This window comes from Numenius arquata, chromosome 5, assembly GCF_964106895.1.
Source record: "Numenius arquata chromosome 5, bNumArq3.hap1.1, whole genome shotgun sequence".
In the NCBI taxonomy this organism is placed as follows: domain Eukaryota; kingdom Metazoa; phylum Chordata; class Aves; order Charadriiformes; family Scolopacidae; genus Numenius; species Numenius arquata.
In genome coordinates, this window is record NC_133580.1 from 31,496,205 (window position 1) to 31,505,154 (window position 8,950).

At 38.4% G+C, this 8,950-nt stretch overlaps 1 protein-coding gene across 1 annotated transcript in view; it reads right to left on the reverse strand.

Moving 5' to 3' along the window:
• The window catches only part of BANK1 (B cell scaffold protein with ankyrin repeats 1), a 141,355-nt gene extending 132,731 nt beyond the window's left edge, over positions 1-8,624 (reverse strand). Inside the window, exon 1 of the mRNA XM_074147787.1 lies at positions 8,232-8,624. The gene's annotated coding sequence lies outside the window, so the exon portion shown is untranslated. The remainder of the gene's footprint in view (positions 1-8,231) is intronic.
• Positions 8,625-8,950: the final 326 nt, after the last annotated feature.

Below are 8,950 nucleotides of genomic sequence, written 5' to 3' on the forward strand. Positions count from 1 at the left end.
AATAACAAGAGTTCAGTGAATGAGGAGACGATTCCAGTGAGAGAAAGGACAGTGATATTAGCTGAATGTTGCTCCAGAGAATTTAGATAATTTCTGGTTCTCATCCTGAAATTTCGAGGCAAAAAGCTGGAAGGCTTTTAAAACATGTTTTTCAGAAGCGCTCATTAGTTTTGTACCACACTTTCTGTGAAAGACCTTACAGCTGGCCTGCAGACATCTGAAATTAAAGGGAGTTTGAATATGGACATAAAAAATACTGTATGCTTCTAAGTGTTATGAAAAGTAATGTCTTAAAGTGGTATCAGAGGTGGAAGAAATGCTTCACCCTAAACTTGCTAAATACTTGTATGTAAAATGATGATAAAATAAAATAACGTTTGGAATGCACTTGATACAGAAATGAGTTCTACAGAAAAGCGCATTAGGAAATTAATAATTCTGTTTTCTCAACAGGATCTGAATGGCATTCAATACATAAATAATGCAACCACAAACTCAAACACAAAACAAAGTATCAAATAACTGCTAATTAACTGAGTACTATTTATCCTGTGTACTAATGAGGACAGGTTCTTGGCGGGAGTGATGGGGGGAAACTGCACTTACATAATTGAAGGCAATCAATGCATATGAACAGGGGGCCTAACTGAAGTTTAATAGGCTACTTTCCACCTGTAACTGTTTGACTTTTGAACACCTAACTTGGTAACTGTAATAACATTTTCTGGACCAAGTCCTGTCCTCACAGCCATTTAAGTACAGAGAAACTCTACAAAAAGCAAAATCTGATTCTATAAAAAAAAAAAAAAAGTTTTTCTTTTGCTGCCCTAATATTGATTATTTTTTTTTCCCCAGTATGAACTAGAACACTGAATTTTTTCAGGGATAGATGTTACAATTTTTTTAATCTGGAAAACAACACGACCCTTATTTTATCCCATTTCCAAGAAGCTGACACTAGCTTAACAGAAATTCATCATGGTGAAATCACAAACAGCAATTTTGTTATAATAACACTTGTGTGCCAAAAAATATACAAAAAATGCATTTCCAGAGGACTTCTCTAGATGCCTGCCAAAAATAACTTTTCAGTAATTATGATTGGTAACCACAGTGTAAAACACAACAAGAGTCAATAATAATATGAAGGACATGTAAGACTACAGATTCACATACCCATTTTACAGTCCTAGCTGGAAAATACCTGCTGAAAACCTTAAACTTAAATTATTTGTAAAGTTTAGAAATAGCCTTTAGTTGCTTAAAAACCACAACTAAATACTGACTCATGACTGTTGTGCCATAAACAAGACATAAATTTGGACGGTGTCCACTTGCAACATTGAGAGAGCAGACTAATGCTGATAAATCCATTAATTCATTTTGAAAATAAAAAATTTATAACCTAAATAAACAATAGTAAAATCACAGTATATTAATTTAAATTAGTACAAGCTGTTGCAGTAATGCTTATGTTCTAGTCATTTGACTTTTATTATTAATAAAACTCTTTATGAGTTTGTGCTAAATGCTGTTAAAAAACATCCATTTTAAGATGTCAGTGCATTCACTTTTCCAGGTGTAAGCAGTTTTCATCCAATTAGTGTCAAAAACAGGAGGAAAAACATCACATTCATGAAGCATTCTTCAGAATCCAAGGGTACAGGTCACCATGACTGGCTAGACAGATTGAAACACGAGCTGCTAAGAAATCTGATTATATAACAAATAAAGTCTTCTCCGGATTTCGCAGAAATAAGAGAAGAAAGAACAAAGAACTCAAACAGTTCAAGCAGCAGGGGATGGTAGCCTCAACATCCTATCTATGCTTGCCACTTCCAGGCTGCCACTTCAGTTTCTCTTCTGGTTTGAAATAGCCAGGATCACATGCCAAATGAAACAAGTTAGTGACACTAACTGCAATTTCTTGTTGAGAGTCATCCCCATCACTGCACTGGCATCCCAGCAATCATTCTGTGCAGAGATGGAGAAACACAACATCTTAAGAAGATTTCTTAATCTGGTAATCTTCGCAGCAGTCCTTGCAGAGCAGTTCAAAGACTCATTGGCAGGGCAAAATGGAAGTTAGGACTATATCATAGCACACTTCAGCTAACAAAATGCCCCTTCTGCTTACAATAAATACATACAGATTATTTTCCTTTTAATAAAAAAATTTAATTGGCATTTGAGGTGCTCCTCAATAAGCAGATGACCTCACTGCCTTAAAGTACCAACAGTGCGATGCACCGTCTGAATGTAAATACACTGGGGAAGGAGGAAAGGGAGGCACAACTGTGTGGTCTCATCTACTGCAACCTCCCCTGCCAGCAAATGAGGCCAGAACCACCCACCTACTTCCCTCTATTTACTCGGTCTTGTGTGTCCATCTGAGAAATCTTTACAATGAAGACTTTAGTTCACGCATACACACAAAACCGTGCTGTACTCAGTATTCACAAACAAACAAACCCACCCCAAAATTATAGTGATTTTGTTTCCTCGTCAGCTTTGGTTCTTCTTAGCACTTCAGCTTAATTTCTTCATAGACTCTAAGTCAGTGTCAAAACCTAGGTGAAACACTTGCCCATTGAAGATAATGGTAAAGTTCCCACTTAATTTAAGGGGTTTAGCTCATCAGCACAAGTCTTGCTGAAGCCTAAGAAAATCCATCATCATTAGTTACTCATATTCAAGCACCAACGTGAAGAGGATTTTACAGGAGAACAAGCAAAGTGGTGTGTCCTGTGTTGAGCAACACAGAACTAACTTTTCTTCTAATGCTGGGGAAAACTGCACTTTTAGAAGACTCCAGTGTCTGAATTTGTGAAAATATTTACTTTCCAGCCAGCTAGGCTCTGTGGGATTCAAGGTCTCAGTGTTTTCAAGCCTTGCCAGGTGCATGGACAAGGAGGAGCAAGGCCTGGGCATTTGACCAAGGCTGGCCAACAGGATTATTTCATACCATGAACGTCACATTCAATACAAATCAGAAAATCTTTCTGCACAGCTCTCTCTCCCTTGAGAGAGGGGTCATTGGATGACAGAATAATTGTCTTAATGACAATAACTTTTTACGGGTTTTCTCAAACCATAACACAGTGGATTCAAAATGTGAATACCTAAATTCTTGGTACAAGTCCAATAAAATCTATGCCACTGTACTGTTGAAATGAAACAGGAGACAGATACCATAAAAGCTTATGGTAAGAATACAGTGATTTATTTCTCTTTTCGGTGACCTGCCCAATCAAAATTAGCCCTATATCTGAAGCGGTCTGAAGATTTGCATATGTTAAGTCCTAATTAAAGCTCCCAGCCTGTTTGTCCTACATTTAGAGACAAATACGCAATGCTAGTATCTCATTATTCCAGATCTATACCTTATTAGTGGTTGCAAAAGTAGTTTTCTTAGCATTACTCTTCTTGGAGATTAAAATTGTGTGCAGGTACACTGGATACTTTTTAAGTAGCAGTCAGAAATTAATGGCACATTGCTGTCTCAGGTAAAAGTTACATACTCGTTCTGAGACTCTTTCCTGGGCTGTCAAAGACTGTGGATACAGTTTTCTAGTTAAAGTTATGTTACTTTATATACCTCTTCTCGCTTTTCAATACAATAGCAGATAATGAACGGATACATGTAGGCTTGTTGAGCGGTTCTGAACTATCAGATTTTATAGAAGTAGATTCTCTTCATATTTTTGGCAAAAAAAAAAAAAAAAAAAGAGAAAAAGAGGATACCACTGCTTAGAGAAAAGGCTGGAAGTTGAAGTGACAAGAATTCTTTTGTTGAGCTGTAAACAATGAAACCTAATAAAACAGCAAGCAGCCTAATGGATACCTATGACTCCTGAGCTGTACTGTGAAATCCCACCAAAAAGTCTCATAAAAGTGTCAGCACACTTTAGAAACAGCATCACAGAAAATTATTTGTATTAGATAAGACCTGTTCTCTTATTGCACATCAATACTGAGGCACAAACAACTACAGGAGGAATTCAGGACATTTAAAGATCTATGTAACTACCTCCAGCTTGCAGATCTATGTCTACAAATTCCTTGCTTAAACATATGGCTAGCCTGAATTTGAAGTGGAAGTGTTTCAGGACTAAACAAAACCCCAGCTACATCTAGGCTACAACCCCCCAGGGTACTTAATTAATACATTGAAAATATGTCAATTAAATATAAAAAGGGGTACACACAGTTCAGCAGACCAAGGAGAAGATGTAGAAAGAAAACGCAAAAGGAAAAGGCAGATCCAAACAAAATGTGTCTCCCGATTCTACTTTTGCAATACTAGGGAAAGCTGCTAAAGAAAATTCAGGATTCTGGAGTCACACTGGGCCATCTTAGATGATAACACAGAATAATACGATTTCTGAGTGTTCTACTCTTTCCCAGAGATTTATCTTTTTTTATGACAACAGGCTCTTACACAAAATTCAAAACCAACTCTAAATCTGACTATAGCTGTTTCAAACAACAAAGTATTTTGTAAACAAGTCCTGCTAAAGGAATCTTTTGTCAACAGTAAAAATATTTGTGTTCCTCTTCATGCATAACGTGAATACAGTAAAATCTTTCACTATCCAGGAAGCACACATTAGAAAGGCGATTTCCATATCTCAGTTCTCCCTTTGCTCCTCCAAAAACATGTTCGAAGAGGAATGACAAACTACAAATTTTGTCTTTGAATCACATTACAGGGCAAAAAAGCTCTCTGCTGGGTATAAAACCCCCTGCATTTTCCATTTTACTTAGTTTTACTGAGCATTGTTTTTTGCCTAGAATTTTTGGCATATATACTGCTTCAGAAGTAGACAGAAATTTTAACAGGTAAAAGCCCTGCCTGCTCCAACAAGATGAAACTAGCACCATCTGGTAGGTGAAAGGTTTTTGCGAAATAATTGGGGGGGCTTATAAAATTAGATTTATTTTGCACTCCATCTCAGACTGTAGACACAGTGCAAAGAGAATAACATCTAGGGGAGGAGAGACAGCTGAGAACTGGAACTAGGAACTTTGCAGAGTATGGAGAAAGCCGTAGTGGAAGGGTGGTGAGTACTAGCACCTGAGCTACGCCATTATTAACACTCTTCAGGACTGTGAGGTAACAACCCAATTTATCATCTGTCTTCAGTTGTTCTAACTACCCACAAGCCACTCCTGAGCCCTGGCATCAATCAGACCTAGGATCTTGATGGTCCGCTATGCTAAGGGATTAACAGAATTTAGTTGCAGTGGTGCACAACAGTGTGTTGCCATGTAGTCACTGTAATTAAAGCAAATCACTAAGTTTTTAAACTTTGGTAGAGTGTCTTGTTAATACTGAGGAGACAAGAAGGTATAAATGCATGGAGGAACAACTTAACAGCAATGAACAGCTTAGGTACAAAAAAGAACAGAAAAGCACAAAGAACATATACAAAAGTGTTTTCATCACTATCTCCGAAAGCAGAAATAGATGGGACAAGAGAGAAGGACTGAAAACAATTAAAAGATACAGAAGATGATGATACATATGAAGAGCGATGGGAAGTTTTGTCAGTGCACAGTCCTGAAGAAAGGCATAAAAAGTGCTCCAAAGGAAAAATAATCCAAATATACTTAACCCCTTAGCAAGCCATTTTAAATGCTAGTGAAAAATCTTTTTCCCAGATGTGTAATCTGTCAAAATCCCTGCCACAGATACCAAAAAGGCTAAGAGCTTAACAGGATTCTATAAGAGTATCATAAATAAAGACACTGCAAGCAGTTATCATTATCTTTAAGCAGAGGTAAATAACGATAAAGACATGCACATCTTCATTCCTCAGACCTTAAATCGACACCCAGGTGACGGCAAATCTCGCACTTGGAATACTTTCACTGTGCACCAGAGAGCAGTGTAGAGGTCTCCTAGAAAGCACTGACCTGAGCTGGCCTGCCTGATGGCCAGGGCACACCAGTACAGAAAAAACAGAGCCAAAGCAGTTCTCAACTATGTGTACGGAGGAGGCCTTACAGCCCAAAGCACCAGGCAGCAACACTACTCCCAGTCCTGGATCTAGTTCAGGCAATTGGACTTGTCTGATCCCAGCCACAGTGTGTGCATCCCTGGTAAAGGCATACACACTGAGACTGAGCCCTTCAACAGCTATTCATTAATAGCTGTTGTACTTGTCTCTGAAGTTGCTGATATCGGCCATTGCCAAAGAAAAGATCATTTGAGCACCTATTAGTCGCCTGACATTACAATGTAAATAAAATCCCAAGGGCAGATCCAATAAATATTTTTTTGTGAATGCACAGACCAAAGCATCATTTGTCTTCTAGGAAACTGTTTATCTCTGTAGAAGAGTTTGCAATTTCCTGTGCATGAGTCAACTGACTGTCTCTGGGCCCATTTCTTTCCTATAAATACAGAGACATACATAGTATAGACCCACTATTTTCATTCCACTGAAAGCTGACAAGGAACTTCAATCTGAAGCTAAATATCAGGCACAGTCAGAAACTGCAAACATTACCTCCTGAAACCAAACCAGGCAACTGTAACTAATCCCAAAACTTAAAGTCTGAGAGATGTTCCGAAAAAGATATAGTGAGGAAAAGGTTAATAAATACCAAATAACAAGATATGCTGGAACAGGAGATGGCCGGGAAGGAATCTAAAACTTAGTTTTGAAAGCACTGATCTGATATAGCCAGATTGTGTGTAGACACATTCTGGGCAGGTTTGAAAGCCTTATAAAATGCTTAAGCTTATCAGCTCAAGTACAAGGCAGCAGGGATATCCAGCTAGGTCACTCTGACTCAGCTGGGGTCTTTCTACCCCTGCATTCAAAAGAATATTCTTGGTTGTTCATCTGCATCTAAAAACAGCTAATTTCTGAGTAAAACTCCTGAACGGCAGGATGTCTTTCTCAAGCACAAGATCCCATGCCAGCAAAATGGCACCTCGCACATAACAAAGACAGAAGCACAATGCTCTGCTTAGCAGACAAATTCATGACAAAATAGCAAGAGCTGAGAGGAGGTAAGACACCTAGAGACTACAAAGAAGCAGTAGTAAATATGCTTTCAAAGGAAAACACATTAGCCATCTATTCTGAAACTGTGCACAACCTACATTCGCCTTTCCAAAGTGGTCCATGCGTCTGTCTTTCTAAAGCTATTTCTCACAGAATCACAGGATCTTCTTGGTTGGAAGGGACCTTTGAGATCATCGAGTCCAACCAACAAAAAAAAAAACAAAAACAAAAACCAACACCAAAACAAAAACAAAACAAACACCCACAACCACACAGCACGCCCACCCACAAACAGACACAAACCAACAATCTCGGGCACTAGAGCATGCCCTGAAGTGCCATGTCTACACGTTCCTTAAATACCTCCAGACTCCACCACTTCCCTGGGCAGGCTGTTCCAGTGCCTGACCACTCTCTCAGTAAAGTAATTCTTCCTAATATCTAATCTAAACCTCCCCTGCCCCAACTTCAGACCATTTCCTCTGGTCCTGTCATTACTCCCTTGGGAGAAGAGGCCAACACCCACCTCTCTACAACCTCCTTTCTCAGTTTCATTTGTGCAGCCTGGCAAGGTTAAATTTTGGGTTAAACTAAACCATGTGCACAGACTTTGCCATTTCAGTACTGGTTTTTCTTACATTCCAGAAGTGCTAGTTTTTACATTAATGCTCCTTTGTAGCTTCCATGGATGTGCAAACACATACAAACTAGATAGTTTTAGTCCTTCCAGTACAGACTTATTACTTGGGTTAGTATAAGGGAACTTGTACTCTTGCACAGAAAATTATGCCATCCATGAAACTGAGTCTTAGTCAGAAATTACGTTTCACTCTGTCAGATTTACCTAAAGAGATACATACACTATCACATTAAGACATTTTGAAGAGACGAAACATAAACCCATAGTTTTGTACAGTTTCTGAGATCTGTAAACTCAAGAAAAAGAGAAACAAGTGTCAGCTCTTCAATCTTACCATGAAGTAGTGATGGTAGGTTCACAGGTGCCAGTGACAGCTTTTAGACTTTCCAAAGCTGCTTCTCTGTGAAAATGAAGCTGGACTAAGAGTACAACAGTGTCATCAAACTAAAACTGTTGGACCAAGCTGAAGAGAGATAATTTCTCCAGAAAATCTGAACTATCACTTTTTTTCCTCTTCCAAATCATATTAATACAGCTAAGAAAATCATACAAAGTTTTCATTTTTAGATTACCTGCTTGAATAATTCCAGTAACAACAGAGAGATACTCCTCAGGTTCCTGATCAGTGGAAATCTCTTTACTGCCTCCATCTAAGGTCAGTATCTCATAAAGAATCTCCGAATTCTCCACCCCACAAAGAAGAATCACCACATTATCCGGAGGTTTCAGAACTTGCTCCAGAAAATAACTTCTCTTTCGATTCAGGCAGTTAAGAAGTCCACACGACAGTATCAGGAGTTTACATTTATAACAGGGTAAAGAGAATAGCTCCTGGTGCTTGAAAGACAAAGTCTCTAGCTTGTAGAGCAAGATTCCTCCTTCGTTCACTATGTGTCCAAAAAGAGATTTTAAATACAGAGCCCACTCTTCTGCTTCTTGTTCATATATGATGAGAATATCCTTTGTATTTTCTAGAGAAAAGAAAACATAAAAAAAAAAGAATTATTTCAAATGCATTTTGAATCCATTATAAATATCAGAAGACTCCCCCCCAAAAAACCACCTTGAGGTTCTGAAGAAACAGGACAGGTCATCACCTTGAAATGACAGCCATCTGCTTCTAGACCAAGGCACAAAGATCATCCACCGAAATGCTGGTAAAATAGCTCAGAATATTTTACGTTTAGAATGGCTTCAACTAGTATTTCAGAATAAATACTGAAATTGCAGTGTAGAAAGTAAATTCATTCACACATTCTGCTCACTCACAGATTCTTGACAAATAGGTGAT